The sequence below is a fragment of the Lygodium microphyllum genome, chromosome 13 (genome assembly GCF_053477565.2).
Source record: "Lygodium microphyllum isolate KBCC chromosome 13, Lygodium_microphyllum_v1.1.10, whole genome shotgun sequence".
NCBI classification, from domain to species: Eukaryota; Viridiplantae; Streptophyta; class Polypodiopsida; order Schizaeales; family Lygodiaceae; genus Lygodium; species Lygodium microphyllum.
Genome location: NC_141147.1, coordinates 145,297,582 through 145,313,800, shown reverse-complemented (window position 1 = coordinate 145,313,800; position 16,219 = coordinate 145,297,582).

Sequence of the window (16,219 nt, the reverse complement as noted above, 5' to 3'; positions counted from 1 at the left end):
AGTTAGTATATGGGGAGGAGTGTGTCTTGCCTTTAGAAATTGAGATGCCGACTATTCGGTTTGCCATCAATCATTCTTTGAGCGATGAAGATGCACTTTTTGAGTGCTTGACGACACTGGCACATTTAGATGAGCTTAAGTTGCAGAGCTTATTGCACCAAGAAGTGGCAAAGCGCCGAATGAAGCACCTACACAACCTCAAAGCCAAGAAATACACCTTCAAGAAAGGACAGCTTGTTCTGTATTATGACGCATGACGTGAATTATTTCCAGGCAAGCTAGAGCCCAAATGGGATGGGCCCTATAGGATCGTTAGAATAGGAAAGAATAAATCCACAGTTTTGTTAGCTGACCTTGAGGGGATAGAATTTAAAAATAAGGTTAATCTTAATAAGATTAAACCTTATTACTTCTGATTGCACTAATGCTATGACTACCTTGCAGGTCTAGGATGATGGGTCGTCTGATCCCTTATTTAGAACACCCATATTTAGAACACCCATATTTGGAACAAAGGTCTAGGATGATGGGTCTAGAAATCGTGATAGAGGTTGATGGGTCGTCTGATCCCTTATTTAGAACACCCATATTTGGAACAAAGGTATCATCAGGGAAAACTCATTTGGTGGAGCAAAGGATACAAGATGGTTGAGCAAGAAGGCGGGACATTTATTTGGGAGATCAAGGTCTTCTGCCATCACTGCCTACAAATTTTGACGGGCATCCCTGTTGAATTCAATGATGATGGAGGGATGGAGCCTATAGTCCACCCGTTGAATATGCTGAATTTCGATTACCATAATTACGAGTAGAGTCCAGGATGGCGGGATATGTAAACCCTTTATGGACGTACACCTTGTACTTTGATGGGGCGTCTAGGGGTGCATGCAAAAAAGGAAGTGTAGGAGTTGTCATCCGAGACCCCCGACGACGCATTGTCATGAAGTTAGCTGCTTATCTCGGGGTGAATTTTACCAATAATATGGTCGAATACAAAGCCCTGATAATGGGTTTGAATATTGCAAAGAAGGGTGGTATCCGCCAGTTATTGGTGAAAGGGGACTGTCAGTTGGTTTTAAATCAACTCAATGGGACATACATGGTACGGAACCCCATCCTTTGTATGTACCATCATACTGCCATAGCCCTGCTAGACGAATTCGATAGAGTGTCTTTTCAGCTGATTCCACGGAATTGGAATCAGTTTGCCTATTCTTTGGCTAATTTTGCGTATGAAGAAGACCTCTTCTTTAATTGTGGCCCTTGTCCCGATATATCTAATGATGCTGAGACAGGACCTGGTCGTTTGTGGGGTATGCTTTCTGAACATGCCCTCTTTGGCAGACGATGGTTAATTTGGGTGATGCAGAGGGTAAGCAAGACTCATCTGCCTTTATTATCTTGGACCCATAGACTGATTAGACGACATGTGATGCGAATACCTCTTGCGATATACGCAGGAGGGATAGGTCATAATTTAATGCACCTAGTTTAGGGCTACAAGCCCTGTTTCCCTGGGAATGGTATGCTTTGATGTCTATCATGGTTGTTTCCAGGAGGATGTTATGCGTAGTATTGTTTGATTTCATTAGGCCAAGGGGGCCGATTCAGTTTTGTAGCAAAGTCATGTCTAGTTTCATTAGACCAAGAGGGCCATTTGCCTGTCTAGTGTAGGTGCGTTTAATTGGGTTTTTGTTTTAAGTGCTGTGCTAGACAGGTTTGAAGGCAAGCTTGGAGGGAGCCTTTGTCGCGGCATCGATGGAAGCTTCTTGTGGCCAATCCAGGTGATACCTCTCCTTTACGAGTACCTTTCTTTCTTGTTATATGTGTATTTGTACTTGTCGAGGGGATACATTTTTGTTGGGGACCGGCAACCAAGGCATGAAGTCCCAGGTTGAGGTTGAGTATGTTTGAGGGAGGTCGGAGTAGTCATTGCCTCCTGCAAAGACATTGTTAGACATTGAAAGACTTGTTTTAGAAGGAAGTCTTAGTGGCCCTGTTCTGCTAGCCTGCTAGGCAACCGTTCTAGGAGTTCTTGTTAGTAGTGAGGCAGTTAGAGAAGCCTGCCAGAAGATAATAATGATGATGCCCAGAAACTCTGTACATCCCCAAAGATGAATATAAATACGAAGGTGTGTAAAAAGGGGTTCTAACCCCTCTCAAAGAAAAGAAAAGAAAAGAAAAGAAATGAAAATATATACGCAGTTGATCATTGCCTTGCGACGGCTTGGTAGGTTCTTGGGGACGAATCAGACTCGGGGTCGATACCTTGTCTTCCTAGGGGTGGCTTCTTGCCAAATATAATACCAAAACAAGGAAGGTTGGAGCGAAAATAAAAGTGAGCGTTAGAAAAGGATTAAGTGTCGCCTTGCGAGGGCTTGGTAGGTTCTTGGGTGCCGAGACAGGTCCTGAGACCGATGCCCTGTTCTCCTTGGGTCACTACGCTCAGCTCCCTCCTTTTTACATGCCCAAGTATGTTCATCCAATAAAAACCCTAAAAGCAGACATGTACTGAAAGAAAATACTCCTTGATCAGGCTATAGGAGTCCTCGCCTTGTAGGAGCTCCTAGTGGTGTTGTCTTTAGTTGGTAAGTAGTGCAGACTACCACTTCGGGCAACCTCTTTGATATGTTTTTTTGTTTGGCTGTGTGGGAGTAGCTGGTTAGTGACTCACTTCGCATCTTTCATTAGATGATGCTAGGCCTACTCCTTGTGGATGTCATGCCTTGGTTCTGTCCAGGGGTAGGGGGAGCATTGTAGTGAGTTTTATTATATATTTGTTTTGTGCCAGTTTGATGCTTCTTTGGTTGTGTATGTGTAGATATGTTCGTGGATTCGACGGGCTGAGTCGCCCTATCCCGTGGTCGCCAATGAGAGCGGAATTTAGGTGATGGGAAGTGCTTAAAAATAGCTAAAAATTATGAATATCAAGGGGAAAATATTCACTGTCAAAGGCAGCGGCTCGATCTAGGACGATTTTAAGCGTCAAAGTGCTTTAAAGGCGCCCGAGCGACACTTGTTGATTTTTCATAATTTTTCAGACAGTCGTGCGGGTTGACACGAGCTACTCGCCAATGTGGGATGCTAAGCCGAACACCAGGATTTTTCAGAGCTCAATTCCGAGTCTGAACGGGGAAATGGCCAAGAAACCGGTCAAGATACGAAGAGGTGGACAGAATTTGGCCAAAATGGGCAAGTGACCCTTGGGAGCCCAATTTTAAATGTAGCATGAAAGTTTGATGTAGATGATGAGGAAAAAATGTGGAGAAGAGGGGGCGCCATACTGCGCCGAAAAATGCGCTCCATGCTCTTGATGGTGATCTCCAGCCTGCAAACAACCCATGTCAATCATCATTACCCCTCATTCCCTCCTGGATGCTGACTCTATCGCCGCCTCTTGCCCGTCAAATGATGCTCTCTTTGAAGATCTCTGATTTAAGTATTTCTCTCTCCTCCCTCTCTCTCTTCTAAAGGCAAATTCATGTGGGAAGAAGAAGGAAGAAGAAAGAATGGTGGAGGCTTGTCCGGCATGGATCGGACTGCTCCACGGGCTGGAAATGGTGATTGGTGATTGTGATGGACATGAAGTGCTGCTGATTTTCAGATTTGCAGCCATGGACATAAAACCCGAAACACGCAAATAAGCGGTAATTCAAAATTTTCAAAGGAAATTTGAGATTCTATAGCTTTTGATTGATAAAATGTCGTTCATGTGGGCTAAAAATTGTTTATGTTGCTATTTTCCATGAGTTCTTGCTGGCCATAATCAGAAAATCAGAAAAATGTGCATCTTGTGGTTCAAAATAACATGCTAAAACACGTAAAATATGAAAAATCAAGGGAAAATGATGGTTTTTTGGCATAAAAATGGGAAAGTAAATAGGAACACCAACTAAACTTTCATTTTGCTGCAAGAAGGAACTAAGGGCCATAGCCCATAACCTGTTTTGAATTTTTAGTAATTAAATAATGCAAAAAATAAGGGAAAATAAGAAAAGGGTGAAAAAACCTTAAAAAATAGGGGAAAAATACATTTTGGATTCCGAAAAATAAGGATAAATAAGAGCAATGTTTGTGAATGTTTGTGGGGACTGAAGCATGAGGATTTACCTCAGTTCAACCCCACCTTCTTGTTCTAGTGTGTCTTTTTCCGCTTTCTACACATAAAATGATGGTAAAATGCCTCATAAATCTATGCAACGATGCAATATTTAAACGGGGAAGGGTAGAGAAGTTGAAATATGTCTAAATGCCATGTGAGATGATGGAAAAGTTACTGATTTCTGTGCATAGCATTTAGGACGGATGATAATTAAAATTAAGAGCTTAGTAGCACGAGGATCACCTCGGTGCTAGGCCCATGCAACGAAGCACGAACGGTAGTTGGAAACCATTAAAAGAATGTTTTTGCACTTGTGCACGATACTGTTTTGCTAAATGTTTGAGCACTAGGCATCCACCAAATGCATAGAGCATGAAAAGAATTTAAAAAATATCAGTGACCAGCTCCTGGACATGCATTGCAATTGGTTTATTAGAACATGACCTACGATGAGAGGCAGTCATATACCCATGCTGTAGGTAGACGCGGATCCTAAAGGGGAAAGTACGTGAGGAAGAAATGGTACACTCCTGGACACACTTATTTGGTACCTTGAGCGACTTTTGTGCGAAATGTTTAGATGTTGAGCGACGCATCGAGGGGCCAATCCCCAAGGTGTAGGAGAGTCGCAGAGGGTTGACGGCATTAAGCCGTAGGAGGAACCCCTTGTGTATGTGATTCGAGCCTTTTGGCTATGTGAAAGGGACTCCCTCTGAGGAGTAATATTGGGTTAGGATCAGTTGGACTACAATGTATTACAAACGCAATGTTTAGGAAGGCAGAGATTTTAATAGATGCTCCTGGCCGCGAGGCCAAGGGGTTGTCTTGTGCGTAGTGACGAGGCCCGGCTAGTGCATGAGCCAGTGCCGGCCCGTTTTTTGGTCCATCAAATCATCACATGTGTACTTCTATGCACCCTTGTGTACCTAGGCTTGCATCTTGCATTGCAATTTATCCCCAAGCGTCTCTTACACTTGCATGAAAGTCTTTGCACATCTTTATACTCACCTAGCACCTTAAGGAATCACCATAGTGCATTGCACCTTGCACTAGTGTACTACTCCAACCACACTCGCACTATATCGCACTCTAGTGTAGTCACCATAGAGACATTCATTCTTCTAAGTGACCCCAATACATATGTGTGATGAATGTGACCAATCCCATGTTTGTGTTTATCAGTTTTCTTGTTTATGAGAAGCATTAGCACTTAAGTTTTATATTCAATGTCTAAAGAAAGCTAGATTATTAGCACTTTCAAGTACCATGAGAATCCATGTATTTTTTCTATGTGTGAGCATCAAAAGCCTTCTCTTAGATAATGATTCTAGGCTCACTGAATGATTTTTCATAATTAATGTTGGATTGGATCAAGGATTATGGCTCTTTGAAAATGTTTAGGTATGGATGAAGGTAATATATGATTTTTTGTATGCAAACAAATTTATCTTTTTCCTGTGTTTTTTTTGCAGATGTCACATCCTGGTTCATCTAGCAATGACCCGGATTTGGATCGCATGAATGATACATTGGCCTTGTTCGACAGGGGGCTCAATGCATTTTTTGGAGGTTTTCCTAGTAGGGAAGACTTCATGGGAGATATGACCAGACACCTTGGCCACTCTCCCACAACAAATGAGGTGTTCAACATCATGTCTGGAACGCCTCTGACGTCTTTGCTTGGCACTACTTCCCAGTCTCCAATTGTAGGTACTCCACGTGCAATACCTGTACATGCATTGGCTGAAGCACAAGCGTCAGCCGACGCACTTGCATCTACAGAAGCACGTGCATCCAGCGAGGAAAAGGGTAGTCGACAGAGAGGAAGGAGGGAGAGTTGAGGGGGAGGACGAGGCTTGTGTGGGGGTTGCCTAGGAGGTGGCGAGCGATCACCCTCACCAGTAGATCATGTAGAGGAGCCAGTACGCAAGTACTATAGAGTTACAGATACTAGTGGCATCTTCCATGATGATGTACTGGCGTACATGAGGAGCGTCGTGCATGTGATGTATAAAGATTGTTTCATCTACTTCAAAAATCAGAAAAGTGGCTTGTGGCAAGAGGTGTTGAGGGCAGTCCATAGGAGGTACCCAAATCCTAAGGGTCAACGATTCTCGGATGATTGGGGATGCACAAAAGTGAGGGATTTGCTTCACAACAAAAGATGCCACCTCATGACACGTGCCAGGGACTCACTACGGAGGCAGGAGGAGGGGCATGGAGCCTATAGCCAACCATCTATGTGCCAGTACATAGAGTGGAAGAAAGCCAAGAAGAAAGCAGCAGAGAAAGTGAAGAGTCGCTCAGCACGTAGAGGCGTGAAGGATCCAAATGGAAACCATGGGATCGTCGCATTACGGATCGGGCAGTAGAGAGTCATGGGAGGCGAATTTTGTAAGTATATTTTGATTTCTAGTTTTTCAAAATTTATAATTCTTTCAATTCTTTATATAATTTGTTCTAATACATTGTGTCTCATAATTGTTTGTATATATTATGATTTTTTTGCAGACTACTATCATTAGTAGGATACCTACTCCTAGAGAGGTAGGTTACCATCGAGGCCATAACTGCGCAGCCACATGGCTTTACTTCTATGAGGAGGGTCTCATAACTGAGGATCAATACAACTAGGCTATGAGGATTCGACAATCAGAGGAGGTATGTTTTTCTTACTTTCCTATTAAAAGTATAGCTAATTATAACTTTTTCTCCACCATGTTTACGTAAGCAACCTTGTTCTTTTGTGTGTGTAGGCGAACCCGGATGTGGAGCATAGTGAGGAGGGGGATAGTGACGCTATTAGCCATGGTGGTGCCAAAGATGTTTCTTTTTCAGATTCATAGAGGAGCACCATACCTCCTCTATGGCCTTGTTTTCTTGTATATGTATTATCCATCTTTGAGCCTACTGCTTGCGGCCACGCTTTAGGTCGCAAGCACTTAAACTCCCCATACAAATGCTTTTGATCTATAATGAATACATGGACTTTTATTTTCAATTCTCGTGCTTTTAGATCTATTGTCTTTTTCCCAAATGCACAATCTAATGTATAGGAGGAGGAAAAAAAAACAATCTCTAGTTTTTTTTTCCAGTTCTGTTTTGCGCGTCTATCTACACATCTAAATTGCAAAAAATTCACGTTTATAAGCGCGTTTAAAATGCAAAGTACACGAGCTCATACATGCACTTGATAATTCAAATTTAAAAATGAAATTAAATATCTTTTTAGAAAAAATAAGATTTTTGTTTTCCCTTAGCGTCTATGAGTGCTTGTAAAAGCGCGTCTACGGACGTGTCTATATGCCCGTCTAATTTGCCACATAGACACGCTGGTAGACGCATAGAATAAATTAAATAAATAATAATTTTGGTTTTTTATGCGCTTGTATTCACACGTGTATATGTGCGTCTATTGCGCGTCTATTTTTGCATGTAAATTCCTTTATACATGCGATAATAGATGCGAGGCTGTAGATGCACAAATAGACGGGCAGATAGACGTGCCCGTAAGATTTTCTCTATATTCAAAAATCGCGTCTAAAAGTGCATCCAAGAGACCTTTTTGTTGTAGTGGGAGGGGGCGTTTTTTGATATGCCAAAAATCACGCTGAGATCTTCTGATGCTGCCAATTTGGAAAATTGATGAGCTAAGCTTTTAAGAAGCTTAGCTTTGAAGTTTTTAAGCTTTTTGTAAGATATGAAACTTATCTCTTTTGTCTGAGAAAAACGACTTGAGTAGGGAGATGTTGACGTGGTACTCCACCTCCTCAGGCCGGTCCTTCACGTGATCAAAGGCTGTAGACAGAGGTTCTTGACCGCCAGGAATCCATACGTATCGACCCTTCGCGATGAGACTGACTGTAGAGCTCAACCATTCCAGGAGCTCCGCCTTCGCACAACATGGGTAGCGATTGGAAGCTCTCGATCTCAGCTTTGCTTTGATACCATTGGTGCATAGATCGGATGTTGTATGCTCACGTAGTGAACGCCGGAAGGTCCTCAAGAATAAAAGAACTCTACTTTTTGCACAAAATTCAAGGTAGACAGCATGCACGACATGAATAAGAGACCAATTGGGTGCAATCTCCCCCCATGCCTTGTGTGAGCGCTCCACGAAGCATCTATTTTATGTATTAATCATCTTCAAGCTCAAATAATAGCCCAAATTGCAAAATAGCACACTTTTGTCTTTTGAGTTTTCTTTAGCACAAAATAGAAATAAAGCTAATGGGCGAGCGCCCAAAGGGCCAAGCATACTCAATACAATATCCAAATACAAATATCATAATCGTGCGCCCATGGGCATACAAAATAATAAATAAATATCCAACGTCTTAATAAATAGGTGCGACAAAATACAGGCGTCATGCCTAAGGTATGCGCCCATCAAAATATAAGTGATAACTCGAATATATGCTATCCTCCAATGCTTTCCTCCACCACTGCTGCTATCTCTACACATCAACTGAAGCATTCACAATCTTAGTAAAATAATACAATGAAACTGACAAAAGTGAGTACCTAGCAGTCTTCAGCTACACAAATAAATAAACTGGTTAGAAATCAATCCTAACCTTAATTTATTATGAGTGCGCACTCTAAACTCATAAACGTTTATTAATTTAATATGTATTTTGCGAAATCACCCGCTATGGAATCACCCATGTACACACTAAATTAATGAAATGCCCGAAAAGGATAGGCGTCCCCATCAACTTCTCGCATAAAGAATCCACTTTGTGTATGAGCTCCGGTCAACAAAGTTTACGAAATCCACCATAAAACGTCATGGAATCCACTGTGGCATGGAATCCACCGTGAAATATGCCTCCTGGCATCATACACAAACAAATATTTTAGAGTTGACAAGTCAGATTGATGTTTTGAAAAATGTTAACAAGTCATTGCAGGATAAGATAACACGCTTGAGAGAAACTCCAGTAGGATTTAGAGAGAGGAAGAGACCATTTAAAAATATAACCAACTTGTGTAAGAGAGCAAAGAAAAGGAGACTAAATCTTACAAAGAAATATGTCTCTAACATATTAGGCATCAATATCCGAGAGAATGAGGAAAGAATCGAACTTTTGAAGGAAACCATGAATAACAAAGATATTTTGAGGATTCTTAAGTCACCCGAACATGTGGATTTGAGAGGTCCAACTCTCAAAGAGTTAGTGAAGGACTTAAAAGGCACGGTGAAAGCAAATGAATTTGTAGAGACATGTGATACTGTGGGTATAAGTTGAAAATGTTATTGTGCTATCTCTAGATTATGGTTTAAAAATCTTAAATGCAATAGGGTAACTATATTTGGATTGCCCCGAGCCCTTGTAGTTTCAACTACAAGAATTGCCATGAATCGCAAGATTCCACATGTTTTTGGAGATTACATTCACATCGAAAGGTCTATGTCCTATGAAAAACAAAAAAAAAGGAAATTTTTTATTACAATGTGTTTAACAATATATGGGTTGATCTAAAAAAGGTGCAAATTGCAATGGTTCACATGTATAAAATCACAGTAGAAGAAAGTTATGGTGTTCTAAAGTTTGCCTTGAAGTTGGACGAAGCACAAATTCAAAAGGGACAGAAGATGGAAAAAATTAGCGTTTGCCTCATGAACATGGCATTGGACCATAGCAATGGTGAGGGCCAAGCTCCATTGCATAAGATCCAATCTGAGATGAAGATTTGGTGGATTGGTACAGCCTAGGTACCAATTGAAAATCATCAAATGTTGAAATGGTTGTTCAACCATACATGTATTCCAAATATCATTAAATCTCAAAGTGAAGGCGAAATGTTGGTAGTTGATGGGGTTGGTAATTTTAATGTGAAATGGCATATGAGTGCTGATTTAAAAACTATCAAATGTATGCTTGGAATATGTAATGGTGCAAATGCAAAATATCCTTGCATTTATTGCATGTAAAGTATTGGATCCAAAGATTGGAGTAGTTTGTGACCAGTAAGAAGAGCCCCAAATAGAGACTCTATAGATTTGAGTAAATTTAAAAACTCTTAAGAATGTTCATATTTGTACTTTGCATGCAGAGATTAGAATAATAATCGATATGCTTCTCAGCTTGCATCTTGACTACGTATATTCCATTAAGCCATTATCTTTATCAGATGAGTATATTGATAAATACGAGGCATTACTATTGAAAATGGGATTTCATGGGGGCCAAGTTTACTTGAGAAAGGATCCAATACTTTCAAGAAAAACAAGAGATATCTTGGCCGATGTCTCTATGGGAGGCTCAAAAGCTAGACGATTCTTAGGAAACCATTTAGGAAAGCAGGTGAATGCGGCTTGGGAGTGTTGAAGAGAGCTATGTGAGATCACAACAAATGTTGCAAGCACGCCGAGGCTTGCATTACTTAGAATGGATGTCTGGATACACCTTGATGTTTTTTTGAAACTCCTCAGGAAACATAAGGCAACATATACATATGTGGAAGAGTTCAAAAGATCAATCACAAATCTTGTTCAAGTGATAAAAGAGGCATGACGAGAAAAAGATATCACTTTTTATCTGGTAAAGTAACAATTATTTAATATGGGTTTATTTTGACAGGTTTTTCAATTAGTATAAAATTACTGTTACTTTGTATTGCAGCATATTCTTCATATTCATGGGCCTTATTTTGTGGAGGAGCATGGCCCCTTAGCAACTTATAGTAACCAAGGCATGGAAAAATCCCACTATCAAGCACGCACAAGTTATTTTCGAAGCACAAGGCATGGGGGAAGGAGTTACAAAAAGCAATGCTTTGGAGGAGCTATTCAATTGGTTTTTTCGACAACAACTTCAAAGAATACAGCTAAAAGACGGCAATGACACATGAGCAGTCCCACTTTTATATATAAGAAAGAATATATACAAAGCTAGCTTTCTAAAACTCTCACATTCTCTTCCTCCTCAGGAATCTTTCCTCTATAACGTAGAATTTTTTTTCTCTTGTAGCCAGCTATAGATTTTACATCAGTTCGGTTTGCAACCAAGGCATAGGATGTGAACACCAAAAACTATCCTGCTCTAGAAGTAGAGTAACCTAGACCGTAGCAAAAAATCCTAATTGCTGCAATCTTTTTAAAAAACATTACTTTGTGGGCATTATATTGTAATCCTGAGAAACCTAGAAGCCTTGTAAGAGCTTTAATACAAAGTATGGGCCATGCTGCATCCTCTGAGAAACTACTATGAAGTACTAAAAAGGAACCAAGGTCAATCCTAGCCAAGTAGTGGTCGAGTGCAATGTCTTTCAATGTACTACCACCAGCTCTCAATTCTTTGCCACGTCCCAAGAAGTTATCTGAATCAACAATCTCCAACTGCAAATAAAACCCATACTGAATGAGCGTGAAATGCAAATCTACCAATGTGTAAAAGAAAATTCAAAATTATCTTACCACTTGGTTTTCATCGTACTCCAATTTAACTGGATTCCATAAATTTATTGATGATGATGTCTCATTGGTGTTAATCAATTCTTTAATATATTCAGACTCCTCTCTTTCAAAATTGGAAATCCCAAGTTGGCTTTGAATGCGATCGAAGTCCTCATTAGTAATACTCAACTCTTTCTCAACTTCTTTTACCTTTTCAAAACAAAGAGAGAAGGCCTCACCAGCATCAATAAACTTATCGTCTAGAGTTTCTTTATCAAGTTTGAGTATCTCTTCCTTTGATTCATTCTTTGTGTCAATTATCCCATTTGTAGCATCAGAAGCCTCTGCAATAATTGCTAGACAATAATCTTCCCTAAGTTTGAAAAGTTTTTGAATATTTGATAGTAAAATGTACTCCTTCTCCTTGAAAGGTATAGATGGTAGAGAAGGAACTGTTAGGTGAGAAATCTCATCAGTTTGGCAGGGTTTGCATCTCCTTGGCTCTCCTCAATGATGGTCTCAGCTTTGAAGTGAGCAACATCCAACTACTCAGCAATAGAAGCCTCAAAATCTGCATCTACAACCTTCTCTATTTCCTTTTCATCTGCCAGATCATCTAACATGCAAAAGCTAGTAGATTTTGCTCCTTCCAACTGTTGCTCATCAGCTTTCAGAGGATATTTGACAAGGGTGAAAACAATAAAAGCAGCAGACTTTGACATCATCTTGTAGTTCTTGGAATGAGTGAGGCACAATATGTCTCTTGCATAAAACTTGTCCAGAGAGTGGGCACCACACTTCTTAGTAAACACTGACTTTTCATTTCCTGTTGACCCAATGGGAACATGGACATATTCCTTTGTACCAACTTCAATAGAAGGACCTGCTAGATTTTCAAACTCCAAAAAGTCCTCCAAAACATATTTTTTACAATATTTCAAAATAGTGTCAAGGTCCCAATCAGGATTAAATACATTCTTCACAACTCCATAGAAAGAGAGAGCCATGCCATTCTGAAGGATAAAATCAAGAAGCCTCTCTGATGGAGTGACATCAGTGCACTTTGATACTCCAAGACCTCTCATTGCCTACTTTTGCTTCCCTGGATTCGTGCTTGGCATTCTGACACTAGTGGCAAAGCATGGAGAAGAAAGAGAATGCACAGGCTCATCACATGTTGAAGCCCTTGAGCCTTTTGAAAGCCTTCTTCTTTTCCCAGTTCCTGGAAAAACCTTGGAGCCTAGAAAATTTGTAGGTTCAAACATGTTTCAAACTTTTGCTTGATACGGCGAGGTGAGACTCAAAGACTAGACACGGATGTTCGTACTCGCACCGTATCGGTAATGCAAACCAGCAACTTTAAGCAAAGGGCCGCAACCGTAAGGACGCAATAAGGCAGAGCCAAAATTAGTGATCACGCACCCTCGGGCAGTATCGGGTTAGGAGGCATGCTGAAGGAAGACTCTGAAAGAATAAGAAAGCCCAAAACGACGTGAACAGGTGAAAGTGCAAAAGAGGAACACTCACTCTCACGCCGTATCGGGAGAAGAAACAGAGGTCCACAAAGAAAGCGAAAAAAGCCGTACGAATGAGGGGCACCCCCTTATGTAGGCACGAAACAATGCCACCTGGCACTAGCCATTGGGCTTCGACATGTGGCATTAGCCGTTGGGCTTCAACAGGTGGCAAACACGTGGACTGATCATTAGTTGACACGTGGCATATGGACAATAGGTGGACACGTGGCACAATCAGTGCGAGACACGTGTCTGACACGTGTCATGGTTGACGAGGGTATATAAGGGGTTATTTTGCTTACATGTACACTTTACATTTCTCGAGCTCTCGCGCCTTGCTTGTCGATACGGTGCGATCCCAGTGTTGCATCTACTACGTTTTTGTCCTCTCGCGTCGTATCGGTTCTCGTCCTTGATTCATAGTGAGTGTGCATTTGCCTATTTTCCGATTTCCTCATTTCGGTGGTCTTCAGTCGGTGGGCCAATACGGAGCGAGGGCGTCCTTTGGTAGTCTTTGCAATATCCAAATCGCGCCATATTGGCCTTCTCTATCACGCTATCATCGTCTCCAAAACGGCGCGATTGTGACGATCCGTCTGTTTTGTTTGTTCCTTCTCGCACCGTATTGGGCCTGCTGCGTTGTTGTCAGATTTTTGAGAAAGTTCCTATATCACTTTTGTCTTTCTAGCTCTTCTATTTTCTCCTCTATATGGCAAGGACAAAGCAAACTACAAGAAGAGTGTATGTGGATAGGAAGGACAGTGGGGGTAGAAGAAAGTTACAATTTGATGAATCTGAGGAGGAGCCCTATTCAAATATTGCTGAAGCTGGGCCATTAGAGGCCCTAGAGCATTTTGCTACAGAAATCCCCCCTACACTAGGTGTTGGCCTAGCATCTTCCATGGAGTTAAAGAATTTCAGTGCAGAGAATGTTTCTTCTCTTGAAGTTGAAGAAGGAAAGGGTGTGACTTGCCCTGTTAAGGATTCATCCCCTTCAATTGCACCTGAGCCTACATCTGCTGAAGCCACTCAGCCTCCCAAGCCACAAAAGAGAAAGAGGAAGTCGCGGTTTTTCTACATGCAGAGGTGTTTCAGTGAGATTAGAAAAGCCCAGAGAGATATAGAGCACGTGATTCCAAAGGCTGCTTTCACAAGAGTGGTTAAAGAGATCTTTGATAGATTGTCTCAAGTGGCAACTGTCTCTAGTCTAAATAAGAAGTGGCAACTCTCAGCCATTCTTGCTCTACAAGAGGCCGCAGAAGATTTTGTTATTGATTTCATGAATGATGCTTACATTGCTGCTACGCATACTCATAGAATCACCCTTATGAATAAAGATTTCAGCATCATCAAACAGAATCATATATAGGATCGATAAAGTGTTGAGGCCCTTGCCTTGCAACAATAGAAAAGCCCTTGAAATCCTTAACATTCCCCCGAGATTGTCCAGGAAAGGGAAAAAGCTAAAGGTTGAGGATGTTACTCACCTTTACTCTACAAGGGGTGCCACCCAGCAAGAGTCTATCTTGAGAAAAAATTCAAGAGGTGTTGGAAATTGAAGACGAAGTTTACAAGAGGAAAGCTGCATCACTTGCTCACGTCAACAATGAGAGGATGGGTAAAGTGTATGGGCAAATACTTGTGAATGTTTTTGCGGAACCTGAGGAGGAATACCTTAGTATATCTCTCGAGGACACGCCCATGTTGGAGAAAAGGGATGTCCAACTATCTAACTCCGTTGTTTTTTGTTGCATAAGATAAGGCTTATATATATATATATATATATATATTGCATAAGGTAAGGCTTATAGGTTCAAGTATAATTTATATGTAATTTGTTTTGATTTTGATCAATTCAAATAGCTTTTGCTATTGACTGCAGGGCATTCATTTCCTCTCTCACTCTCGATATCCATAGAACCATATATATTGTTGATCCACTTCTCTATGGAACTATTTGCAAGATGTGGGTCTAATATTGCACCATTCTTTCGTACTTTCGATAGTGTGACAAATTACCACATCTTTTTCCCTTATGTAGAAAGGTATTTTTCTTTTATATAGAGAAAAATTTATATTCATTTTCTTTCACCCTTCTGCTCACCTCTATTTTGAATTTGCAGAGGGCATTGGAGTCTTATCTATATTAACTGTCTTACTAGAAAATTTATCTTTATGAACTCTCTCAGTGGTGTTCATGGCCAAGCACGAATGTATGTTGAAAGAAAATTACTTGCTTTGATTATATTTACAAAAAAAAATTTGAACTTACAAAGCTTCCTTTTGCAGTGCTGGTAGACTTGTTTCTACATTTTTGGATACTACATATGAGAATCTTGCTGATCCTCAAAAGCCTTACACGTTTCTTCTAGAAGAAGTTCCATTGCAAAGCGATGCGCATTCTTGTGGATAGAGAGTTATATCAAATATTAGGAGAACAGTGGATTTAAAGTTGTTACAAATAGAATGAGTGAATGTAAGTTAATTTCATTTGATTTTTGTGTAACCCTTATCATGATTTCTTTTCACTAACTTATAACATTTATTCTTATAGTGTAGAGACTATCCTGATTCATATGTTTGGTGGATAAGGGAGAGATGCATTGAGCTGATTTTGGACAAGGCAATCACACCATATGATCGTGACTCCCCTCTTCCTCCCAAAACTTCAATGGCCAAGGGCACAAGCAAGGGAAAGGGCAAGGGAAAGGGTAAAGACAATGGTAAGGGAAATGGCAAGGGCAAGGGCAAGGGCAAGGGCAAGGGCAAGGACAAGGGCAAGGGCATGGGCAAGGGCAAGGGCAAGGGCAAGGGCAATGGCAATGGGACCATTGTTGCAGAGTCTAAAAAAAAAGAAATGCCAATGCTTTCTCCTCTGAAATTTGATCCATCCCATCTTAAACCCCAAGAAAAGAGAGTACCTGTAAAGGTGAAATTCTTTCAACAATCAAAGAAAGGCTATGTGAGAAAAAACATATTTGAAGAAATCGATCAAGAAGCCACAAATCCAACAAAGGAGAAGGCATCAGATAAAGAATCAAAAGAGCAAACATAAGCATACACAAGCCTTATTATTTTGGCTTTGTACATTTATATGACATTTTTGTACCTCATGATGTAATGAACTTTTTCACTTATAAATAGAATGTAATGTACATTTATTTCTATACATTGGAAAGGCAACTTGCTTCATGATAG